The following is a 27,421-nucleotide window of genomic DNA, read 5'->3' on the forward strand; positions in this document are numbered from 1 at the left end:
AATTGTAGGCCACCTAGGAGGCAAAAAAATGAAACATACCTTGAGACGTCCTCAACCTAATCACTATGAACAAAGATAAATGTTTATATTCCAGCCATTTTGAGACCAGGTAAACCATCAATTTAACACACATATTTGCTTACTTGGGGGGAAGAGGTACTCAACTCACATGAAAATAAACTATGAAGCCGGGCGCGGTGGCTCAAGCCTGTAATCCCAGCACTTTGGGAGGCTGAGACGGGCGGATCACAAGGTCAGGAGATCGAGACCATCCTGGCTAACACGGTGAAACCCCGTCTCTACTAAAAAATACAAAAAGCTAGCCGGGCGAGGTGGCGAGCGCCTGTAGTCCCAGCTACTCGGGAGGCTGAGGCAGGAGAATGGCGTGAACCCGGGAGGCGGAGCTTGCAGTGAGCTGAGATCCGGCCACTGCACTCCAGCCCGGGTGACAGAGCCAGACTCCGTCTCAAAAAAAAAAAAAAAAAAAGAAAATAAACTATGATCTGCAAAAGCAGAAGTTTGGTTCATTTTTATGCATTTTCCTTTGAACAAGGGATTGACAAACTTTTCGTGTAAAGGGCCAGATATCCAGACATTTCTGTTGCAACTACTCAGTACTGTGTTGTAGCACTGAAGCAGCAATATGGAAATAAACGATGGGCTATATTCCAATAAATTTTTATTTACAAAAACAGGCTGTCACGCCCTGCATTAAACTACTAAAATCATTCCCATGTGAACTGTCTTTAGCCAAAGTACATAATAATCATATTCTCTTAAACTAAAAAACAAGCTATTAACCCCACCATTGAGAGCTTGTCAAAATGCCACTATGCGCACCTACAAAACAGTGTGATACATCTGAAAAAAAGGAAGGGATTCTGTATTCAGACCAATTTGTGTTTCAGATCCCAATTCTGTCACTTAATTACTGCAGTTCCCAGTCTATAAAAGGGGCATAATACCAGCCCTCACAGTGCTGTCATGAGGAACAGGTAAAATTATAGCACAGTAGATGACACAACAAAGATGCCCAAATACCAGTTCCCTTCCTCCTACCAGAGATGCTTTATGCTTTTTTTTTTTTTTTTTTTGAGACAGAGTCTCACTAATGACTCGGCTTTTCTTTGGGGTCCTTTAGCCCAGACCCGAGAAGGTTCTGGGAAAGTAAGGAGATGTTTTGATCTGGCACCTTTGTTACTATCATAGTTATAACTATTTTTATAATTAGTTATATAATTATATAACTATATATTATGTCTAGTTATATAATATATAATTAATTATATATAATTATATAATATATATTTATATTATAAATATTATAATATATTTATATATAATATATATTTATATTATAATATAATATATAATTTATATATTATATTATATATAACTATATATATAATATAATTATATTATATTATATATAATTATATATATTATATATTATATTTAATTATATATTATATTATATTAATTATATTTTTAATATAATTAATATAATTATATTATATTAATTATATTATATTAATTATATAATATAATTATATATTATATTATATATATATAATATAATATATAATTATATTAATTTAATTATATATTATATATAATTATATTATATTATATATAATTATATTATATATATAGTTATATAATTAGGCTGGAGTACAGTGGTACCACCTCAGCTCACTGTAACCTCTGCCTCCTGGGTTTGAGTGATTCTCCTGCCTCAGTCTCCCGAGAAGCTGGGATTACAGGTGTGCGCCACCATGCCCAGCTAATTTTTGTATTTTTAGTAGCGACGGGACTTCACCAAGTTGACCAGGCTGGTCTCGAACTCCTGACCTCAAGTGATCCGCCCACATCGGCCTCCTCCCGAAGTGCTAGGATTACGGGCATGAGCCACCACACCCAGCCCAATGAACTCTTAAGTCAGAACCCAAACTGGTGCTAATATGCTAGGCTGGTTGTCCACAAAATGTACCATATCCTTGATTGCCTAACCATTCTGCACACAGGTTTTCTAAGATGATCAATCTAATCTTGCCAAGACTCCAATCAGTCTTACGGCAGTTTACCTTCAAATATGCCTCCTTCCATTAAAAAAAGAAAATACTTGACTCCTAGCCCAGGGAAACTTTCTGTGAAATCCTTAACATACAGATCTCATCTCAATACTTTCCATTCAGGCTCAGGTATCTAAAAATAGGCTAGAAATCTAACTATGTTTACTCCAAAAAAGGATCCCCCTAGTAAGTGGCCTACTGTCCACATAGACACATGTAACAGATGCATTAGAGCTTCTCAATTTGTCTTGATCACTTCAAATCTTAGGGCTACAGGGTATTTAGTTTGATGATTCCTCTTTGAAAATTATAAGATGCTATATAGTATTTCATTTAAAATCTCACTCTTTGTATAATTTTGATATTTACAATTTATTTTAAGCATAATGATATATCTACCCCTATTTCTTTAAATGCTGCAAAGACCTTTGACTAAAAATAATATAATTCAGACCCAGTGGAGAATGCATTTTGAATCATTTTTTCCAGTGGCTAGTGATGGATGTGGGCTGATCTCTTCACCCTATTTCTTGGTCCCCTCACGACAAATGGCACATCTTCAAGACAGCTGATTGGCTTTAGTGGCATGAGCTGTGGCCATGGAACAGGGTAACTTTAGAAATTCTTCTTAAATTGAAAGTGATATGGTAAGTAAACTGTGAGAAAAGTCAGTTACTATCAGGTTATTTGTTTTTAATGTACAAAGGCTACCTAGCAATACTGCACACATTTAAACAGATCACTAAACTCACCAATGGATTTTTCAACAGTCAAATACCTGCCAGTAAACAAAGTTTTAAAATAGGAACAAGATCAAGTTCCCGTGCATCTGCCAATTCCAAAACTCATGAACCCAGCTGATCTGCTCAATGAAAAAAACTGTATTTTATTGAACTATTTTCCCCTGTGAGAACTATTCACAAAAGTACATTTTAAATTTATAAGTAAACAGTTACTTCTTTAGCAAAAGTTAAAACAGTAATTATTGAAGAATAGAAACATGTAAAAAAAAAAAAAGTTATAACTATGATAGTAACAAAGGTGCCAGGTCAAAACATCTCCTTACTTTCCAAGAACCTTCTCGGGTCTGGGCTAAATGACCCCAAAGAAAAGCCAAGTCATTAGGCATTACTAATGAAGATTCTTCCAACCAGAATCAGCAGTGGAGGAGGAGGGGAAAAAAAGGAACTCTAGAGCGGATGTGCATAGTATCTAAAAAACTGAAGAGAGGAGAAAAGGCTGGAGATAACCTGCCATTTGAAACAGTTCCTCTAGGTGCTCTCACTTGAAGGCAGAAGCAGGGGCTTTGTTGGCATCTGCTTTGTTGGCATTTACCTGCTTCAAAACATGGAAAGCTTTTCCTGACCTCTCCCCTGCCCCACACACACACCCCCTCGCACTCTCTCTCTACTTCTCTGTACACCATACATATTCCTAATATAGTCAGTCCTCCACATCCAGGAGTTCCACATCTAGTGATTCAACCAATTGCGGATCAAAAATATTTGGGAAGAAACACAAAAATAACAGTACAACAAAAAAATAACACAAATACAAATAATACAAATAGAAAAAAATACAAATAGAAAAATAATTCAAATGCTAATTTTTATTTGTATTTACATAGCATTTCCATTGTATTAGTTATTATAAGTAATCCATAGAGGACTGAAAGTACACAGGAGGATATGCAAGGTTATATGCAAATACTATGCCATTTTATATCAAGGACTTGGGCATCCAAGGATTTTGGTATCCTCAGGGATCCTGGAACCAGTTTCCCACAAATACTAAGGGACGGCTGTATTTAATTTCTCACCCTGTACTTATGCCTTGACATTTTGTGCCCCGTCTCTTAGATTTCTAGAACTTCCTAAGGTCAGGGGCCATGTTTTCCATTCTCGCACCAGCACAAAGCACAGTTTGGGTACTCAGTATTCAGTGAAGAAACAAATATAGCATCACCCTCATAAACTTTCATGACTTTGGAGAAGTGAGTCATCAGCCATTAAAGGTACTCCAACATACCTCCCTAGGGCTGATTTTTATGTTTATAATTCCCTTGCATATCTTTAAAATTTTCCACATATGTATACATCCCGGAATAATGCGATTTTCCATGTTTCTGAAGTTTTATGGAAATTGAATCATTATACATTCTTCTGCCACTTGCTTTTCTCACATGGTGTTATTGAGAGAGTCATAAATGTTGACGCATATAGCTGTGTTCCACTCATTTTCACAGCTGCATAGCAGTCCACTGCTTTGCACTTGGTTTTTCCATTCTCCTCCCAGTGACCATTTGAGCTGTTTCCAGGTTTCACTATTATAAACAGTGCTGTTATAAGCATCCTCGGAAATGTCTCCCATTCCCAGCATGCATGTAAAAACTGTATTTTTGTGCCAGATTTTCATATATATATATATTTGCTGCCAGATCAGGTACAGGAAATATATATTTAAATATATAAATTATAAATTATATATTTAAATATATAAATATGTATATTTAAATCAAAGTATCTGGAGAAGGTGGATAATGGATGAAAACATAGGCAAATCCACCATTTGAAATGAAATCCCAAGCTTGTCAACACTCTAATTCAAGCAGATGGGCCGTGTATTGGTGTCCCGGGGCTACTGCAAAGAAGTCCCACAAACTGGATGGCCTAAAAGAACAGAAATAAATTCTCTCACAGTTCTGGAGTCCTGAAGTCCAAGATCAAGGTGTTGGCTAGGCCAAGCGCCACCTGGAGCCTCTAGTGGAGGATGCTTCCTTGCCTCTCCCTAGCTTCTGGTGGTGGCTGCAATCCTTGGCATTCCTTGACTTGCAGCTTCACCACTCCAATCTCTGCCTGTTGGCACATGGCTTTCTCCCTGTGTGTCTGTGTTTTCACATGGTGCTCTCTTCTAAGGACACTAGTCGTGTTGGATGAGGGGCCCACCCTACTCCAGTGCTGCATGACCTCATCTTAACTAACTACATCTGCAATAACACTATTTCCAAACAAGGCCACAGTCTGAGGTAACAGGGGCTAATGCTTCAGTATATCTTTTTAGGGGACACAATTCAACCGATAATAGGCAGGAGGTTGGCTACAGAAATTAACAGTCTACAAAATGGTCATGTCGACATATGGTTACATTCAGAACAATTTCATTTGTCAATCTATCTATAAGCATTCAGTGAACACTTATTAAATTAACCAGTACTCAAATAGTAATATGGTTTTTTTAGAAGAAATAATGAAATGACAACAAGCCAATCATTCTGAGATACTCCTTACTCAGCATATAGAACTATTTAATCTTGTTTCCAAAGCGTTCACAATCAGTAACTATATAGTGGGCAATTACGCTGGACTATAATGGAGATATCCCCACTGAGACAGGTCTTCAAGAAGCTAAAAACTGAGTTGGGGAGATGATGAACAAATGTTTAGATAACAATAAAGATAATGAATATGTATTTAAAAGGTTAAATAGTAATAAAGACAATAACAGAGGTGATACAATTAAAGCAAAACAGAGTATCTGCTTATGCTAATGGTCATTGCTTTCATTTACTGATCATCTACTACCTGTCAGACATTGTTCTAATCACAGATTAAGTCATTTAATCCCCACCAAAACCTTAAAAGGCAACTAGGTATTACTATCATCATATGACAACTGACAAATACAAGGAACAGGAAGGTTAAACAATTTGTCTGCTAATAACTGTCAAAGGTGGAATTGAAATCCAGGCAATCTGACCAGCCCTCTTATCCACTAACAGATAGATAGATATCTGTCTTTCTCATTCTGTCATAGATGATCATATTAAAATGAGGACATTATGCCTCCTGCTTGCACAGTTGGATAAAAAATCTTTTCAGAATTTCACCGATGTGATAAAATCTGATGGTCACAAAGAAGAACCCTAGACTTCACTTTTTTTTTTTTTTTTTTTTTTTTTGAGACGGAGTCTTGCTCTGTCACCCAGGCTGGAGTGCAGTGGCCGGATCTCAGCTCACTGCAAGCTCCTCCTCTTGGGTTCACGCCATTCTCCTGCCTCAGCCTCCCGAGTAGCTGGGACTACAGGCACCCGCCACTTCGCCCGGCTAGTTTTTTGTATTTTTTAGTAGAGACGGGGTTTCACCGTATTAGCCAGGATGGTCTCGATCTCCTGACCTCATGATCCGCCCGTCTCGGCCTCCCAAAGTGCTGGGATTACAGGCTTGAGCCACCGCGCCCGGCCGACTTCACTTTAAAGATGATCAACAAATATACTTTTTCCCCTGAAATCCAAGTCTGTGAGTCACTGAAACAGTACAATCCTTGTTTGTCTACTGAAACATTTCTTTGTATCCACTTAGTCTTTATTAAAATTATCTTTTAAAAGGAGAAAGTTTTATTACTAGTGCACAAAATACCCCATGAGGTGCAACTATGATGTAATGAGGCATTTGTTTAAAAGCCTGTCAGATCATATATAGCTGAGTTATTCTTCAAAGTAGTCCCTTTTGATGGTGTACACAAATTCCAGCAATGTGGCCACTGTTCAAAGTATTCTTTGAATTATTCTTTTGAAACAGATTTTGGAATTTAAGGCTACATAAGGTGCCATCTCATGAACTTTAACCATATCTCAATTTTTAAACCAAAACCAATGCTCCACACAGCACCGGTGCCCATTCTGTATATTAATAGAGGTGATACAAAATGATTTTGGCCTAGGGGCTTTGAGGATTTTTTTTTTTAAAGGTACCATAGTCTCTGAAGTCAATTCCAAAGAAGAGTTCCAAAATGCATTGAATAATTTGGATTTGGAACTTCCTGACCTTCCTCTACATGGGGCTTTTGGAACCCTGCCTAGGGTCTTTTGATTGTTGAAAATGTTGGGCTTGATACATCTTAATTAGTCCTAATTTGCAAGAGCAGGTTGACCTTGAAGGTTAGCAGAGATAAGCAGTAGGAGTAGTAGCTTGCCCAACAGGCAGTTTGCCGTAGTAGAAAAGGAGTATGCACAGGGAATCCCCAAAGACGGCTTAATTAGGATCCCAGGAGAATCAGGAGACAGACTTGCCATGATCCAGAGAGTATGGACAATAGTTATCTTCCTACTTGGAGCAGTTACTTCTTACTCCAGCCACAAACACAAACAACCACCTATCCTTGTTACAGAAGAAGGTGAAAAGACTGAACGTACATATTTTTATAACTTGGCACTATTGGCAGAGAAGGTTTCACAGATGGGGAAGAAATAACCTAAAGAAAGAAATGAAAAAGGCAAGGAGATGAAGAAGAACCAAAACCAGTGTTAAAAGAATGGTAAGGAAAGAGAAGATGAAGAAATTCCAGTTCTAAAATAATGATACATGTGAATCTCGCAGAGAATTTCCATGTCTTTTGAAGGAGCAGTATATGCTGCTCCACAGAAGAATAAAAAGAATTCCCACGCTCCAGATGGAAATTCTGTTATCGACACTAGGAGGAAAAGCTGGGTAGTGGTGGTTAACAATGGTTATAAATGTGGTGATATGTATAGTCAGTAAGACTATTCATGAGGTGTGCTATCTTCCCGAAGACTGTATCTGAGACGTGGCTTCTCTTAACGTAATTCAACATCTATCCATGATTTAAAAAAAAAAAAAACCCTCAGGAAATCAGGAATTGTCAAGGGCACCTATAAAAAACCTTCAGCTGACATCACAAGTGAGAAAGTATTTCTTCTTTCACCAATAAGAGTGGGAACAAGGCAAGGATGGTCACTCTTATCACTTGTATTTAACATCTTTTAGAGCTTCTAGCAAGTTCAAAACATATAACATATTGGAAAGAAGAAGTAAAACTGTATTTACAGACAACATAATCATGTATGCAAAAAAAAAAATCCTAAGAATACTACAAAAAAACTATTAGAATAAGTAAATTTAGTAAGGCTAAATAAAACACAAAGCCAGTATAAAAATTAATTATATTTGTACTGTGAGCAATGAACATATGAACACTGAAATATAAAAATACTGGCCCAGTGCTGTGGTTTATGCCTGTAATCTCAGTACTTTAGGAGGCTGAGGCAGGAGAACCACTTGAGCCCAGGAATTTGAGACCAGCCTAGGCAATACAGCAAGACCCTATCTCTACAAAACATTAAAAAAAAAAAAAATTGGCTGGGCATGGGGGCATGCACCTGTAGTTTTCAGCTACTCCAGAGGCTGAGGAGGGAGGATCACTTTAGCCCAGGAGGTTGAGGCTACAGTGAGCCACCGTCATGCCACTGCACTCCAACTTAGGTGACAGAACAAGACTCTCTCTGTCTCAAAAAACTTTTTTATTTTAAAAATGTCATTTGTAATACCAAAAAAATGAAATATTTAGGGAAACACTGAACAAAATACGTACAAGAATCATACACTGAAAACTACAAAACACGGCTGAGATAAATTAAAGAGCTAAATACATGGAGAAATATTGCATGCTCGGGCTGGGCGCGGTGGCTCACGCCTGTAATCCCAGCACTTTGGGAGGCCGAGGCGGGCAGATCACCGGAGGTGGGGAGTTCAAGACCAGCCCGACCAACATGGAGAAATCCCGTCTCTACTAAAAATACAAAATTAGCTGGGCATGGTGGCAGGTGTCTGTAATCCCAGATACTCGGGAGGCTGAGGTGGGAGAATCACTTGAACCTGGGAGGCGGAGGTTGCAGTGAGCTGAGATTGCACCACTGCACTCCAACCTGGGCACCAAAAGCAAAACTCCATCTCAAAAAAAAAAAAAAAAAATATATATATATATATATATAAAAATAAATATATGATAGCATATATCATATAAATATATCACATATATCATATATATCTCTCACATGCTCAAGGATCAAAGACTCATTATTGTCATGATGTCAATATTGATCTACAAAGTCAATGAAATCCCTATCAAAATCCCAACAGGCTTTGACAAGATGATTCCAAAATTTGTACAAAAAGGCAAGCAACCAAGAATACTCAAAACAATTTTGAAAAGAAAAAAAAAAAGTTGCAGTACTTCCACTACCTGATCCCCAGACTTATTACAATGCCTCAGTAATCAAGACACTGCAGTACTGGTATAAGGATAGACATACAGATCAATGGAACAGAACAGAGACTACAATTAGGCCCTTCTTTTTGAGGTCCTAGCAATGGTCAATTGATTTTCAACAAAATTACCAAAATATGTGGGCCTTTTCCCACAAATGATGCTGGAACAGTTTGATGTCCATATGGAAAAATAAATGAATCTTGACTCTTACTTAACAAAATATACAAAATTAACTTGAAATGGAACATAGACATACTAGTTTTATGTTGCTGAATAACAAACTTAGCAGCCATAAACAGCACACATTTATCATCTCACAGTTTCTGTGGGTCAGGTGTCCAGGCACAGCTTAGCTGGGTCCTCTGCTCAGGGTCTCACAAAGTTGCAATCAAGGTATTGGCTAGTCTGCGTTCTCATCTGGAGGCTCAACTGGGGAAAATCTGCTTCCAAGTTCATTCAGAGTGTTGGCAGAACTCATTTCCTTGAGGCTGCATGGTTGAGTGCCCTGGCTTTTTGCCAAGCAGCCTTTAGGTCCTAGAGACCATCTACAGTTCCTTTCTACGTAGGCTTCCTCAATGTGGCTGCTCACATCAACAAGTCAGCAAGGAGAATCTCACCTCAGGGAGGACCCAGACCTTCTTTTAAGGGTTTTGGGCTGATTAATTCAGGCCTACCCAGGATAACTTCTCTTTTGATTAACTCAAAATCTACTGGTTGTGACCTTAATTATATCGGTAGAATCCCTACACTTTTTCCATATTCTAGTCTATATTCTAGAAGCAAGTCACAGGCCCTGCTCACACTCAAGGGAAGGGGATTACACCGGTATAAACACCAGGGGTGGGAAAGATCTGTCTGCCAAAACAGATCTAAACATAAGAGCAGGACTAAAAAAGTTCTGGAAGGAACACAGGGGAAAATTTTTGTGAATGTAGGTTAAGATTTCTTAAAACACAAAAGCTCAAACCATAAGAGGGGAAAAAATAAATAGGACTTCATCAAAATTAAAAATCCTTGCTCTTGCACAGAGGCACAGTTAAGAAAATGAAAGGCAAACCACAGTTTGAGAGAAGATGCTTGCAAATCACATATCTGATGAAGTACTTGTATCCAGAACATATAAAGAACCCTCACAACTTCAGACAGACAATCCAATTTAATAAGAAATGGGCAAAAGATTTCAGCAAATACTTCACCAAAGAAGATAAACTTAATGGCCAAACAAGCACATGAAGACATGCTCACTATTACTAGTCACTAGGAATTTGTAAGTTAAAAATACAATGAGATACCATTATACACTCAAATGGCTAACATTTTAAAGGCAGACAATTAAAGCCAGTAGGAATGTAAAGTGGCACAATGGCGTGTCCACTTTGGAAAACAGTTTGACAGTTCCTTGTAAAGTTAAACATACACTAAACATATGGCCCAGCAATGCCACACCTAAGTATTTACACAAAGCAAATAAAAACATGAGTCCACATAAAGACCTGTATGTGAATGTTCATGGCAGCTTTTTTTTCAAAATGGCCAAAAACTGAATTAACTCAAATGATCAACTACTGAATGAATAAATTACATTATAACCATACTATGGAATACTACTCAGCAACAGAAAGTCAGGAACTGCTGATACATGCAACAACACAAAAATGAATATAGAAAGCAGTATGCTAAGTGAAAGAAGCCAGCCACAAAAATACCACATAAGCCCATCCTTGACAAATTTCAAAGAACTACGAGTGTTCACATCACATTCTTTCACCAAAATGCAGTTAAGTTGTAAATCAGTTTTGAAAATACCTAGAAAATACATTTGTAAGTAAAAATGTACTTCTAAACAGCTCACGGGTGAATGAAATAAAAATAGAAATTAGAATATATTACAACTAAATAATCATGAAACTACTATGTTTTGAAACATCCAAACAGCAGAATAAATCTAAAGAAAGGAGGAGAAAATGAAGAATGATTCCTGGTATATACTTTAAGTGAAAAGGGCGAGAGGCTGAATAATGAAATATGTTTTTGTGCAAGGAAAGGGGAAAATACATGTATGTGCTTGCTCAAATTTGCAAAAGATACTTAGAAGAACAAACTAATAAAACCGATCATCTACGGGGGGAAAGGAAACAGAATACCCGGTCAGAGATAGGGGTGAAAGCCTTCTGAATATACCTTGATATAAATTGGACTTTAAAATCATACAAAGTTTTTACTCATTAAAAATTAATCAAAAAAGCAGGGGAAAAGCCCTAAAATGGAAACAAATGAACATAATTATATTATCAAGTTGGTGCCATAACTAAAACTGACAAACCTCTGGTTAGACTAATAAAAAAGGAGGGCACAAACAAACAATAGTAGGATGCAGGAATGAACAGACACAGCTATAGATTTGGCAGACATTAGGTGGTAGTTTAAAATCTTCCAGGCCCAGGCAACTCTATGTGCAAGTTCTAGCAACATTCAAGGAACCAGTAACTCCAATCTTATACAAACTTCCAGAGAACAGAAAAAGGGAATACCTCAACTCACTTTACAAGGCTAGCATAATCACGATACTAAACTAGACCAAGACAGCACAGGAAAACTAATACCAAATCTTATGTATATAAGATTTAAAAATCCTAAAGAAAATATTAGCAATCAAACCCAGCAGTAAGAAAGAACATGACCCCGTTGAGTTTATCCCAGCAATACAAACTTAGTTAATGCTACAAAGTTATATCAGAAAATCCCTTAAAATAGCCCACCACATTAACAAGTTTAAGGACAGAAAACACATGTTCTCCCTCACACCTGTAATCCTAAGCACTTTGGGAGGCTGAGGCGGGAGAATTGCTTGAGGCCAGGAGTTTGAGACCAGCATGGGTAACAAAGTAAGAAGCTCTCTCTACAAAAAAACCAAAAACCTATCTCTATAAAGGAAGAAAAGGGGTTTGATAAAATTCAACATCCAGTTATGACCGAAAAACATGTACACTAGAAGTGCACCCACACAAAACCTAAAGTAAACATAATACTTTATGGTGAAACATTGAAAGCACGAGCCTTCTCAAGTAAAGATCTTGGGCCCCACCCCAGAACTACTGAATCAGAAACTCCAGGCATGACGCCAGGAATCTGTAGTTTTGCAAAAACCCCTCAGGTGATTATGATACGGCTTGGTGCTCTGAGTGGGAGCCACAGAGCAACACTGTTGGCATCACCTGGGAGCTTGATGGAAATGAGAAGAAAAAGCTCTCCGGGCCCATCCTGGAACCACTGAGTCAGAATCTGTGTTTCAACTCGAAGTCCAGGTGATTCATAAGGCAACGAAGTTGGAGAAGCGCTCCTAGTACTGCTGCACACTGGGACCACTTTTTAAAATACAGATGTCAGAGTCTCAGCCCAGATCAATTAAGTTCGAATATCTGTGGGCAATGCCCAGGGAAGCAAGTATTTAAAACTCCCCAAGTGATTCTAATGAGCAGCAGGAAAGGCAGTCCCCTGATCCGTGGTATTCCCTCTATGAGGAAACTTCTGTTTAGGGACTCTGCACCCTCTCTGAAAAGTCAGAGAAGAAAGAGGCATTCTTCGAGTTCTTTGAAGTTCCCCTCAAGAAAGAAGGTTGCATTTCATACATATACCAATGGTGCCTTTTTAATATGGCTTACAAAACTGAAAACTGAAACTGAGAAAAAAACCCTGTAGTCATGAGAGCTGCAGGAAGTTGCAGCAGAGGCTGGAAACCCAGAAGTCAGACTTACCTGGGTTCAAATCCTGATATTGCTGCTTCCTCAACGCTTCAGCTTAGACCTAACCTCTCTGAAACTCAGTGGGGATCTTACCTCAAAGCGCTGCTGTGAGGATTCATATGAGACATGATGTAAAAGCACTGGGCTAAGGACTTGGCAAAGATTACACCTAATGTTAAGGTTAAGTTATGACCGAGGCGGCTATTTAAGCATTGACAGTGAATCTGATGAAATCCTCAGCAAATCAAGACCAAATGTATCTCTCCACAGCTGTAGCTCCTGAACACTTGAAATGTGGCTAATCTAAACTGAGATGGGCTATAATGTTAAAATATACACCTGATTGACAATTTAGTACCAAAAAAGGAGAAACATGTCATTATTACGTCGATGACACGTTGAAATATTTTGCATATGCTGTGTTAAATATATTAAAATTGATTTCACCTGTTTCTTTACTTGTTCAAAGTGGCTACTAGAAAATTTTAAATTACACATTCTCTATTGGCTAGTGCTATCTTAAAGGACTGGGAAGCCAGGATATGAGCTGGTACTATTAGACTATTTCCGAACTTTAATTTTCTGCCAAATCACCTGGGGGTCTCACTAAAATTCACATTCAGCTTGAGGAGTCAGTGTCGGGTCTCAGTGGGTGAGGATGGGGCTTGAAATTCTGCCTGTCTTACCAGCTCCCAGGGAGCAAGGGCAATCTCCATCAATAAGAAAAATCTGTTTCATGCCATAGGCGTAATGGGAATCTCTGGGGAGATTATTAGAGTTGATATAGTGAATGAAAGACATGTCCAGCAGGGAGTTAGACTCAGCTTCAACTCTGAAAAAATCAGTTCTCTCTCCAAGCAAGGAATTCAAAGAGGTGGGTGCCAGCGCCAACGGTCAGTCCTCCCTTTGTGAGGGCAACAGGGACCTGTGCTTTCTCTCCCAGATCCAGAACCACTGATATGGGCAAGGAACACCTCAGAACCAGGAAACTCAAAATGGAATACTGGCTGGGGTTTCTCATATCCTGCTAGTCACATAACCTGTGTTAACCGCAGCACCCTCCTGGGGTCTCACTGAAACCAAGTGCAAACTTTCCTTCTTACTGTTATCCACAAACAGTACTGACACGCAGGTATATTTCATGTCATGGCCAAGTGTCACTGCTGCGCAGGCAGGTACATTTCTTATTTTAGTAAAACAGCTTGGGCCAATTCCAGGCCTGCTGGAATCCAGCATAGTACCTATTCTCCTAAATCCCCACCTAAGTAATCTCAGGGCCATGAAGCAATTTAGAAGTCATATAAGGGAATTTAAAGCACCACCACCTGATGCTACGAATCGCCCTTACAACCCACCTCTGCCTCTACAGCTCCCAAGAAGGGGAAAGGATAACTGATGTAGCAATCCATTACATTCCAAGCAAGAGGCTCCGGGAAATAAACAATGCTTCCTTCTCACAAAAAAAGTTCAAGGACATGCTATCAAAATATAACAATTATCACATGCTAAAGAAAGGGCATCGCTGTGTGCTGTCAGGGTTTGGAGGCAAGGGGATAAGAGCTGAATGAGTTACAAACAACTTTTATTTTTACTTTCAATTATTCCCCCTTCAACTTCCCACCCCAAACATACTAGCAAGCAAAGCAAAAACTAATCTGTACTCAAACTTCTCATGCCAAGAGTTCAAAAATCAAGAAGCTGAGAAGAAAAGAGTGGCAAGACAATGACTGATTCACAGAACTTTCTCATTTGCTATTTGACCACGGCAAGAAAGGTTAAGCATGAGCTCCATTTCATCTGGCAGACAGGGAGCATGATCTCTAGACATGCAACAGAATTGGTTAAAATGATCATGTGTGAACAGTTCTAAGCTGGCCTCCTTTGTCTAGTTCAAGTTAAATAATGTTCACTAAATGTCTACTCTGTGTATAGGACCATCTTAGGTTTCAGACAATCAGAAAAATATCTCCAACCTCAGCCCTTTTTATTACAAGCATAGAAAACGAAAAACATACTGAAATATGTAGGAGTTACCTATTAAAGACAGTCAAGGAACAGCAATACTAAACTAATACAAGTACATGAAATTGCAAAGTGCAACTTATAGAGACATTTCAAGATACTGAGAAACAACATTAACGAGAAAGGGCCACTCAGGCGCCCGCCCTGTTCCAGCAAGGATGATGGTACAGACCTGGAGAGCTATCAGTGATCTCTTCCCCAGAGCCTGGATCGCTTTTTATTGTAACCCCAGAAGCACAAGCATCCAGTCTAGTAAGGACTGAGGAGCTGCGGTCGGGTCTTGACTGGAAAAGAGAAAGTCTTCCATTCTGAGACACTTGTGAGAGAGGCAGGCAACATTCCCTGAGGCTGAGCTTGCTTTGCTGTTGCCCTGTGATTGTTGGTTATACACTACTACCATTTTAGGAATACACAAAATGAAAACTTGTTACGGTATACCAATGACATCAGGCCCATATGAAAGAGGCAATATAAATACCTGCATATTTTAATGATGACAAAAGAGGGAGATTGAGGCAGAGAGGCCACACCTACAGCCACAGGGAAGATACTCCAAGAACAGGAAGGACAACTGCCCTCTTATACCAGTTCTCCAAATAGCAACTGCTTATACAACACATTCATGCAATAATAATAATGCTGCACACTTTACAAAGGTCTCTGATGCATATTTGATTCTCTGAAGAACTCTGGAAACTTGGCAGGACAGGTTTTACTAGCTCTATCTTACAGATGGAAGAGCCACCAGTAGCAAGGTTAAATGACTTGTCCAGTGACACAGAGTTAAGGAAGAGAACTGGGACCTGACTTCAGCTTCTGTAATCCAAATAGAGAAAGCTTTCTATCACCTCACACAAACAAAAGGCTCATTTACCATAGTTCCTCTGGTAGAAATAGAAAGCACTAGTAGTACCCAATGCCAATTATCTAAAGAGATGCCTCCACATTCTTAACAAGAAAAAGATGAGATTGTCGTGGTACTCACTGTGGAAAAATACACTGCAAAGATTTCCAGTGCAAAACCTTCCCCCAACTACAGGATGACAACTGAACCTAACTCAGTAACTCCTGCTGGGTCTCCAGGTACACTCTCACTTTCAAGGCAGACAAACTAGAAGAACACCTCTCTTGCTCTATTACTGTCTGTAGCAACAAAATGTGGCCTCAAGAAATTTCTAAATCCAAACGGTAAAGGGAATATAGCACTGCAAGAACTGAGGACACTGCTGCCAGGGTCGCCTGGAACCAAAAGCTCGTGCCAACATGGAAATGCAGAGAAATGTCGAGAAAAGCAAGCTACTCGATTCCAAAAGTTTATTAAGACATAGCTAGGATAATGTTTTTTCTTAAAAACAGAAGAGTTCCATATCGTTCAAGTCAATAACAGCTTGAGTGTCTACTAGATGCAAGACACTTTTCTAAGCACTTAACATAAATTATTCACTCAGTCATTCCAGCAACCCTTTGAGAAAGGTACTATTATTATTTTCATTTGACAGATAAGGAAACTAAGGCAGGGAGGTAAGTAACTTGCCTAAAGTCACACAGATAAAATTAGGGCCGGGATTCAAATTGGGTCAGGCTGCCCAATCCAGAGTCAAAATCTTATAAGCAAGTGACAGTCCCTGTCCCCCCCGCCATCTGCCAAAAAGGAAATAAAGAACTAGAAAACTAGAAAATAATGAAAGCAGAACTTCAAAGAGGTCGAAAACAGGAAAGGAAAATTACTAAAGAATAATGAAAACAATCTATTATTCTGTTATAAAATCGAATAAACTTTAGAAATAATGAGAAACTCCAGACTTTGAAATCCTCTGGTTACCTCTTTAAAATGTCACCTATTAATTGTTGAAGAGTCTCCACTTTTCTCTTTATTTTGGAGCCCTCAATAAGAGCAAGAACCATGTGTTTTCAGTGGTTCCTAAGTAACTACATTTTGTTAATCTGCCTCTCATTTTGGAACAAAAAATATTAAAGTATTTTTTGTAACTTTAATTATTTTTCAGACCTGTAAAAGATTAAAAATTTGCTTTGAAGGCATTGAACATACAGAATATGAGAGAACTCAGAAGGTATTAAACCGATGAACTTTTACAGTTAACTCTCATTAATGCCATTTTATTAGTGAGCACTCTTGTTCCTAAGAAGTTGAGTGCTTCTTTTCTCTTGAGCTATTTCAAAATGAACTAGTTTCTTTACAAACCACACAACACAAGGACTGATGATCATTTCAGATAAGAGGTTCACAGTACAAACCATTACACAGGAAGAGAAACCCTTGTGCAAGGTGGCCTGAGAGTCCAGCAGACACTGGCATGAAATCAGCATCCAATACTGACCTCAGCAGAGCTTTCTGTAGCTACAGTGAGCTATCTAACTATGAAAACTGCAAAAGATTTGAAAAATACCTCTCTAGGTATTTGAAATCACTTACTGTTTGTATGTAAGAGGGGGGGAAATATGAGTAAAAATGAGGCTGGGATGAGCTTACCATCTAAAAGACACTCATTGGAGAAATGATGACTCCAAAAAATCTCTTTGATTCAGAGATTTACTTTTGGATTTATTTCCTCTAATGGAGCAGCAGCTGGCAATCTAAAACTAGAAATTCAAAGTAATGCCCAAGTCATTCTCAATCACGCCAGCCTGTTTTACTGTCATTGTAAGGTTTCAGAGCTCTATTTTTTCTCATAGCGCTCATCTCTGCCAGAAAATATATCATTGTTTATTTTTTTTATTGTGTGCCTCCCCACATATAAACTCTATAAGGCAGGCACCTCAGCAGTGGGGCTCTTTGCTGTCTTCCCAGTGCCCACCATTGGCACTCTTGTGTTTGATGAATGAATGAAACCATCGACAACTTAATAAATGTAGTTAGAACTTTAAGTTAAAGAGACCAATCATTTACCAACCACACTAGAATCTACAAGACCCCGTGAATGTTATCCACCCTCAAGCACCCTGGGAGGCTACTATACACTGGTGCTGCAGGCAGCACCACTGGTTCAAATCTCCCCCATGGTGTGGAATCTCTTAAAAGTAGATTTGATTTTGTGAAAGAGCCAAAAGCCATTCAGAATCAAATCTGGTGAATACATGACTGTGCCCAACAGATACGTTGGATGAAAGCAAACGTGTCTGCAAAGTAACAGGCCTGATTGTCTTATTTGGCTGGTAAACCGATTTTGAAGGAAATTCAAAATGGTCTGTAGTCTAGCAAAATTGCTGGCTCAGTCTCAAGACTCTAAGTTGGTTATTTCACAAGGAATAAAACTGAGCTGTGGTAAAAAGAATCCAGACTAGACAGACACCAAGACACCCCCAGAGAGCTGGCTTGTGATATTAGCTTTGCCATTAAGTTGCCCTGAAGCCTGGGACATATTAGTTACCCTCTCTGGGCCTCAGTTCCCCCACCCAGGGAACAAATGAACAAGTAAACTTTAGGGTGCCAGTCAATTCTAAAATGCTGTAATTTTATTCTTGGGAAGATCTGGTATATCTGTTTCAAAACCAGTCGCAAACCACTTCGCCTCAAACGATGCGTGCGTATAAAGCTCTAATATAATTTTTGCAGCAGATTCACTTCTTACTTGCTTGGGCAAATACTAAAATTAGTTTTCACTTCCTGAGCGCAGCAAAAGACAGTTAAGGGAGGCAACCCGGCCAAAGGCGCTTGCTCGTGCCCGTGCATACTTCCGACTGCGTATCAGGGAACTAACCGTTCCCTCTAAGATCTTCCCTCAACTGTTGCAAAAGCAGATAAACCTCTCGTGTATGACACAGAAACACTGGCCAAGAGCGACCCTCGAGGCTTCGCGGCCAGTGTCGGGCTGCGGCCGCTCCGCAGGGCCCACTGGGGATGCGGCGGACGCCCGCTCCGCGCGGAGGGCCAAAGCGAGGACCAGCGGCGGAGCGTCGCCGGGGAGGCAGGGCGGACGCCCGGCCCACTCACCGCCCCGGGACGGGGAAGCAAAGTCCGGGCAGTGGCTGAGACGTCCGCCCCCAGCTCCACCGCCAACCAACCCCTACCCCCGTCCCGACCTTCGCCCGCTGCCGGCCGGCCGGCCACCTTGGGAGGGGAGAACGGGGGAAAGCCGGAGGTACCTGCCTGCTGCTCCCTGGCCTCAGCCCTGCCCCGCGGGGACAGCGACGGCGCTTGGGCGAAACCCCCGCCCAACCCTGCCGGTGCGGCGAGGCCCCGCGCTACCCGCTGGCCCAAGGAGTCCCAACTTCCTCCTCCCGATCCCCTCACCACGGGTCCCCGCAGTGCCCGGCTCCGAGCCAGGCCAGCCGTGAGCGCGCACCCACCTCGGGCTCCGGGGGCCACCGCCGTTGCCAGGCTGCTCGGCTCCCGGGCCCTGCTCCGCCCCCTCTGGGGTCCGCCCCCCACGGCCTGCCCGCCCCCGGCCACCGCCCGCTGCCCTCCTCCCCGTGCCGGTTGGCGAGACTGCATCACGTGACGGGGCAGGGGGCAGGAAGAGTGTGCCGGGTCGACCCGGGGAGCAGCTCCGAGGGGCGGGGCTCTTCGCCCGCGAGGCTGCTGGGAAGCCCACTTTGAAGGGTGCGACGCATGGAGGCAGCTGGGAATTGTAGTTCGCAATATGGTGCTGGGGATGGGCGGGGCCAAGATGCCAGGGGCCATCCCTGTAAGGGAAGTTGGACTGGGCGCCGGGCGGAGGCGGCTGGGAAGCGTAGTCCCGGGACCCTTGTCTGGATCTCCCTCTTTTTCTTCAGTAAAGGGGAAATCCAGAGAGAAAAGTTCTCTACATTGACTTTAGCGGATGCCACTAAATTGAGCTATTATTGGGTACAAAGGGTTGGCTGCGTAAAGTTGAGGTAGTATAAGGGAAAAAGAAATTTCACTGACTCTGATCAGTGACTCTGGAGCAGGATCTGCAATTCACAAACTCAACTAACAGCTGGGGTGTCCCTCAGCTGTGCCAGCACCTTTCCAAGGACGCAATTGAGACTTAGTGAACGGAAACATTTCAGTCCAAAATTCCTTCTACTTTTTGAGGTTTGGGTCAGACAACTATTGATACAGTAAAAAGAAAGGGACAGGAAAAAGAGAAGGAAGGCAAACGTCAAGAAGACAATTCATTGTGTAATCAAATAAAACAATCTGGGCCGGGCGCGGCCTGTAATCCGTGGGATTACACGTCTGTAATCCCAGCACTTTGGGAGGCTGAGGCAGACGGATCATCTGAGGTCAGGAGTTCGAGACCAGCCTGGACAACATAGTGAAACCTCATCTCTACTAAAAATACAAAAATTAGCCAGGCGTGGTGGCAGGTATCTGTAATTCCAGCTGCTCGGGAATCTGAGGCAAGAGCTTCGCTTGAACTCGGGAGGGAGAGTTTGCTGTGAGCTGAGATGGCACCACTGCACTCCAGCCTGGGTGACAAAGCGAGACTCCGTCTCAAAAAAAAAGAAAAAGAAAAGAAAAGACAATCTGGCACATAGAAAAATGAGCATAATATTCTTTGTACTGCATAATACTTATACATGAGCAGTTCGAGTAAATAGGATGACTTTATCATGGCCTGTTTTTTTCTCTTGTATGTGTTAGTTCTCCAGCATCTAAAAACAGCATTTTACCTGATACCAGTGTATATGTATACATGTGTTTTCCATAGTCACACACATATACATATATTCATATATCATTATTTATATATACATATATATGCTGTATTGAAGAGTCTAGACTTCTTAGATGAGTAACAAAGCCATCCAGAATCCAACCCAGCCCACTCTTTAGCCACTTCTCCCAGTGTGCCTCTTTTTGCTCTTCACCCCAAGCTCCCAGGGAACTTGATGCACCAGGTTTTTTCTTTCCTCCAGCCCTTTGCACTTGGTCCTCTCTCCTGGATTTGCCAAACTCCTGGAAAGACAGCAGAATAGCAGCTGCTCCTGGGCCCCCGCACAATTAGAAGTCTCCCCCACCCAGCCCTTCTTGTTGTACTGATGTCATCATTTGCTTACACATCTACTCTGCCAACTCCCCTCCCCAGACTATGAACTCCTTTGAATCTCATTCACTTTTGTGCTGGATTTCAAAGCATGCTCAGTAAATTTGCATGCTAGAGAGGCTCCCTGGTGGGCTGCTGAATAACTCCGGATTCCTAGTATCTGTTAATTTTAAGGCAGAGGGATAGAGGAAAATGGGGATGGGTGGAGGGAGGGCAGCAGCTGCCTGGGATACCTTGCATATAATAGGCCTGGTTAAGTGTCCCAAGATGAGGCCAAAGCTTTTTGCTGGAGCTGGGAGGAGCTGGGGGTTGGGAGGTGGGGAAGGTGCAGAGCAGGGCTGGTTTCATCCTAAGAAGCTAATTCCTGAAGAAGATTTCTCCAGGGTCCAGCCCCAGCCCAGCCCCACCTCTAGAAAGATGCAATTCAACCAGAAAGGGCCAGTAGAGAAGACTAGCCTTTGGCCTGTGAAATGGAGAGAGTAACCCCTGCCATGCCTGTCTCACGGTGTAGGTGCAGAGATCAAATGACGCAACAGATGAGGAAGCACTTTGAAAACTGTAAAGGTTGTACACTATGGGCTGGGCACAGTGGCTCAGGCCTGTAATCCCAGCACTTTGGGAGGCCGAGGCAGGCGGATCACTTGAGGTCAGGAGTTCGAAACCAGCCTGGCCAACATGGTGAAACCCTGTCTCTACTAAAAATACAAAAAAATTAGCCAGGCGTGGTGGTGGGCACTTGTAATCCCAGCTACTCGGGAGCCTGAGACAGGAGAATTACTTGAACCCCGGTGGTGAAGGTTGCAGTGAGCTGAGATTGCACCACTACACTCCAGCCTGGATGACAGAGTGAGATTCCATCTCAAAAAAAAAAAAAAGGTTATATACTATGGAGGGGTTACCGCCTTGCCCTTGGTGACATCGCTGTATTCTTGACTGAGTCTGCCCTCTTCTAGGCTGGGGCTGCACTCACATTTCTGTGTGTGTGTGTGTGTGTGTGTGTGTGTGTGTGTGTGTGTGTGTGTTGAGGAATCTTCAGGCTTCCCTGCATTTTGCACACATACACACACCCCACATGCAGGAGGCCTGTGAGAAGATGGCTGGCCTCCTTTTCCAGGGCTCCAGGACAGTAAAGAGGAGAGGGCAATAGATGTGACCTGAGGCTGCTTCTTCCACAACCCTTCTGAGTAGCACATTCTACACCTATTCCCACCCCTTTCCCCCAAAGTCCTTCCGCTTTTGCTAAGGCACAGGCTGGAGGGCTAGAGGCACCTCCTACCCTCAGAGGCTTCATCCTGTTCTCTGCAGTTGGGGGAGGTGGGCTACGGAGCACCAGGAGTAGCCTGCACTCCAGATCTGACTGGCTTCATCGCTTACCTCCACCTCTGGCCTCTCACCTCTTAGATAAGAAGCAGGCCTGAGTGAGGAAATGGCCTGTTTCCTGCTACTTCTCCCTTGGCCTCTATGCTCTCGTCTCCCCAGTCCCCACTCCTGCCTCAACTTAATCCTACCAGGTTCAGTGTATTAGGCCTGAGGCAGGGGAAGGTGGAGGAAAGGGAGGGGCATTCTTACTGAGGAAAGAGAAGGCTGAAGAAAAAGAAAATTAGGAATGAAAAATTTTAAATGTAGCTGTGGGGTACCATGGTCTAGCAGAAAGCACTTGGAACTAGGAAACCTGATTCAGGTACCAGAAATTCTATAGGCAAGCTGTTGGCCTTGGGAAAGTCACTTCACCTCTCTGATCAATAACTGCTTCCTCTGAAGAAGAGGAGTTGAATGCCACCTCCCAGGGTCATTGTGTCCCCTTGAAGATAGATGTAAATGCGATGTATACAGTGTCAAGGCAGCAGAATTCCCAAGTTGCCAGGATGGTCACTGGGGAGAGAGATGGGAGAGGGTAGGGGGTAAACCCCTGGGCACTGACACAAAGGTCCCAGGGTTTCAATCCTAGCTCTTCCATTTGTTGGGTGTGTGATTTTGCGCAATTACATCTCTCCAAACCTCGACTTCCTCATCCGTGAAATGGGTTTTTTTCATTATCTCCTTCATAAGCTTGTTGTGAAGCACATGAATGCCTAGGTCTAACTTCTGATTCTAGGAGAACTGCAAAGCAGCTCTGCCTACCTCCTCCTCCCCAGCCCCAGCCTGTGTTTAAAAAGCAGCCTCAGCAGGATAGTGCAGCCACTTTGGAAAATGGTTTGGCAGTGAATTATAAAGGTAAATGTACATATGGCCGAGCAATACTATTCCTAGATATTTATCCAAGAGATATGGAAACATATGTTCACAAAAAGACTTGTATTCAAATATTCACAGCAGCCTTTCAAAAATAATAGTCAAAAGCTGGGCACAGCTGTAATCCCAACACTTTGGGAGGCTGAGGTGGGCAGGTCACGAGGTCAAGAGATCGAGACCATCCTGACCAACATGGTGAAACCCTGTCTCTACTAAAAATACAAAAATTAACCAGCCTTGGTGGCGTGCACCTATAATCCCAGCTAATCCCAGCTACTCGGGAAGCTGAGGCAGGAGAATCGCTTGAACCCGGGAGGCAGAGGTTGCAGTGAGCCAAGATCATGCCACTGCACTCCAGCCTGGCAACAGAGCGAGACTCCTGTCAAAATAATAATAATAATAATAATAAAAAGTAAGCGTCACAAATCCCCATTGACTAAACCCATAGCTAAGCCAATGGTGATATATGCACCCAATGGAATATTACTCAGCAATAAAAAGGAAGAACTATTGATATATGCTACAACTTGAATGAATCTCAAAAAATATCATGCTAAGTGAAATAAACTGTACACAAAATATTATACACTGCATGATTCCATTTATATTATATTTTGGAAAAGGCAAAACAATAATGATAGAAAGCAGATTCACAGTTGACTGGGGCCAGCAGTCAACCTAGAGGTGGGCGGGGGATTGACTCCAAAGAGGCAAGAGGAAAGTTTTGGGGGTGATTGATGGAAATGTTCTATATCTTGATTGTGACATGATCATGAAAACATATACAATTGCCCCAAATAATTATACTATAAACATGAGATGAGTGAATTTCATTGCAGATAAATTATACTTCAATAAAGCTGAGTTTGTTTTTTTGTTTGTTTGGTTTTTCTTTTTGTTTTGTTTTTTCCTGAAGTGCTGGGATTACAGGCTTGAGCCATCGTGCCCAGCCCAATAAAGCTGAGATTTAATCCCAGCACTTTGTGAAGCCAAGCCGGGCAGATCACGAAGTCAGGAGTTCAAGACCAGCCTGACCAACATGGTGAAACCCCGTCTCTACTAAAAATACAAAAATTAGCCGAGTGTGGTGGCATGCACCTGTAATCCCAGTTACTCAGGAGGCTGAGTCAGGAGACTTGCTTGAACCTGGAAGGCAGAGGTTGCAGTGAGCTAAGAGTTGCTCCACTGCACTCCAGCCTGGGTGACAAAGCAAGACTCTGTCTAAAAAAAAAAAAAAAAAAAAAAAAAAGCTGATATTTAAGCATGGGAAGAAGACAAGAAGACATAGCCTCAGTTAAGATTCCTAAGGCTGCCCAGAATTGTCTATCTCCTTTTTGTTGGTTGGTTGATTTGTTGGTTGGTTGTTTTCTAAGAGGCTTGGGGCCTTCAAGGGGAGAGAGTGGTGATGCTTGCCCTGAAAATAACAAGGATGTGCTACCCAGTCTGTTCACCATCACAATCAAGATACAGAACATTTCTCTCACTCCTGAAGCAGGAGAAGACAGAGCCCAGACCCATGGGGGCAGGACAGAGAGAGCTTACCTGGATGCGGGAAGCCTGGGATCTACGACCCAGACAGAGAGAGCATTACTCTTGTGGGCCCCAGGGATCAGAAGCTTCCCCTAGCTTCTCTCTGGGAGCTGCCACTGATCTGCAGGCACATGTGCAGTGGGGCTCCAGGAGACCTTAAGAGCCAACCTGTACTCTCTGCTCCTGGGCAGATGAGACTGCTATTGCTTCTCACTGGTATTTTGCTTCCACTTTCTCACAGAACTCAATGTTAAGTTGGAACCTCTTTGAGGAGGCCCCACTGGTCAGCAGGTTCTATTTTGCCAGGTGCTAGATGGAAGTTTGAGCCAAGTAATGGGACATGAAAACACATAGAGAGAGAAACCCAGGTTCTTTGTCTCAGGGCTTCTTGGACACAGAGGCCAGCACAAAGGGCTTATGGTCATGACATCACAATGTTTCCAAGTGCCAGTCCTGTTTGTTTCCTTCATCGCTAGGCACATACAGGGTATTCACCGAGGACTTTGAGTTCTAGTCCACAGGCAACACCATGACAAAATTGCCCCAGGCCCCAGTCAGATCACAAATAAAACTAAACCCAACTCACAAGATCCTCTCCTTCTACCCCCAATTACAAGGACTTAAATAAAATAAAAATAAAAGAAACCTCAGTTCTTACACTAAATAACTTTTAAGAAAGTAAGCCCTATGAGGAAATGTTTCAGAATACAGTCAAGTGTTTTTTACTCAAAACAGGCTTTTTAAAAAGAGCTTTATCTTTTATTTGAAGGGCCTGATTCATGTTGAGGTGTGTAGTATGCTACTTCTCAAACACAGATTTGGAGACCTAAGATTAAAACCAAGAGAGAATATATGAGAAGGGAAAAAATAAAAGATAAAAAAAACCTGAGGCCGGGTATGGTGGCTCATGCCTGTAATCCCAACACTTTAGGAGGCCAAGGCGGTTGGATCACTTGAAGTCCCACTTGAGGTTTGAGACCAGCCTGGCCAACATGGTGAAACCCTGTCTCTACTAAAAATACAAAAATTAGCCAGGTGTGGTGGCAGGTGCCTGTAATCCCAGCTACTTGGGAGGCTGAGGCAGGAGAATCACTTGAACCCAGGAGGTGGAGGTTACTATGAGCCGAGATCACACCACCACACTCCAGCCTGGGTGACAGAGTGAGACTGCCTCAAAAAACAAAAACAAAAACAAAACTGAATGTGTCAGCAAATATTTGCTGAACCTGAAAGAAATTGTGTTATTTAAGATTAATTAATCAAAACGAATAAAATAGGAATAAACTTAACCAAGGAGGCAAAAGACTGTTGCAATGAAAACTGCAAAATATTACTAAAATAAATTAGACACAAATAAGTGGAAAGACAGCTGTGTTCAGGGATTAGAAGACTCAATATTGTTAACATGTAAATACATTCCAAAGTGATCCACAAATTCAATGTAATCGCTATCAAAATCTCAATGGCAGAGATATTTTATTTTTAGACTAGAAAAATACATCATAAAATTCATGTGAAAATCAAGGGGCCCCAAATAGCCAAAACGATCTTGAAAAAGAAGAATGAACTTGGAGATCTCACATTTCCTGATTTCAAAACATTACAAACCTATAGTAATCAAAATAATGTGATACTGGCATAAAGACAGACATTTATACCAGTGGGACAGAATAAAGAGACCAGACAGAAACCTTAAAAGATACAGTCAAATGATTTTTAGACAAAGGTGCCAAGATCATTAAACGGGGAGAGGACATCATTTCAACAAATGGTGTTGGGAAAACCAGATATCCACATGCAAAAGAATGAAGTTAGACCCTTACCGTACACCATATACAAAAATTAACTGGAAATGGATGAAAGATCCAAATGTAAGAGCTAAAAGTATAAAACTTTCAGCAGAAAACACAGGGGAAAGCTTCTTTCCAGGATGTGGCAATGACTTTTTAGCTATGACACCAAAAGCACAGCAACAAATGTAAAGTAGATAAATGAAGTACATCAAAATTAAAAACTTCTGTGCATCAAAAGAAACAAAAGAGTGAAAATGCAACCTAAAGAATGTAAGAAAATATTTGCAAATCACATATCTGATGAAGGATTAATATCCAGAATATATAAAGAACCCCTACAAGTCAACAACAAAAAACTCCATTAAAAATGGGCAAAGAACTTAAATAGACATTAGGGAAATACAAATCAAAACCACAATGAGATATCAGCTCACTCCCATTAGGATAGCTACTATTAAACACACACACACACACACACACACACACAAGCCAGATGCGGTGGCTCATACCTGTAAACCCAGCATTTTGGGACGCCAAGCCAGGAGGATTGCTTGGGCCCAGGAGTTCAAGACCAGCCTGGGCAATATAATGAGACCCCTGTCTCTACAAAATATTTGAAAAATTAGCCAGGTGTGGTAGTACATGCCTGTAGTCCCAGCTATTCAGGAGGTTGAGGCTAGAGGACTGTTTGAACCTGAGAGGTCAAGGCTGCAGTAAGCCATGATAGCACCACTGCACTCCAGCCTAGACAACAAAGCATGACTTTGTCAAAAAAGACAAACAAACAAACAAAAAAAAAACCCCAAAACAATAAAACAAATGAACAAACAAAAACCCCACAGAAAATAACAAATAGTTATGAGCATGTGGATAAATTGGAACCCTCATGCATTGCTGGTGGTAATGTAAAGTGGTGCATCTGCTGTGGAAAACAGTATGATGGTTCCTCAAAATATTAAATACATAATTACCATAGGATCCAGCAATTCCCC

General features: G+C 41.4%; 1 protein-coding gene across 5 annotated transcripts in view; it reads right to left on the reverse strand.

The window, feature by feature from the left end:
• LOC105495893 (myotubularin 1) overlaps nt 1–24,983 on the reverse strand; it is a 107,416-nt gene extending 82,433 nt beyond the window's left edge. For 2 of the 5 annotated variants that reach the window (XM_011765808.3, XM_011765803.3), the window contains exon 1: nt 19,211–19,312. The gene's annotated coding sequence lies outside the window, so the exon portion shown is untranslated. Of the gene's footprint in view, nt 1–19,006; nt 19,030–19,154; nt 19,313–24,648 lie in introns of those variants that run through there. The other 3 variants (XM_011765804.3, XM_011765806.3, XM_011765805.3) reach the window with 3 other exon arrangements.
• Between the last annotated feature and the right edge of the window lie 2,438 nt (nt 24,984–27,421).

Source organism: Macaca nemestrina, chromosome X (genome assembly GCF_043159975.1).
Source record: "Macaca nemestrina isolate mMacNem1 chromosome X, mMacNem.hap1, whole genome shotgun sequence".
In the NCBI taxonomy this organism is placed as follows: domain Eukaryota; kingdom Metazoa; phylum Chordata; class Mammalia; order Primates; family Cercopithecidae; genus Macaca; species Macaca nemestrina.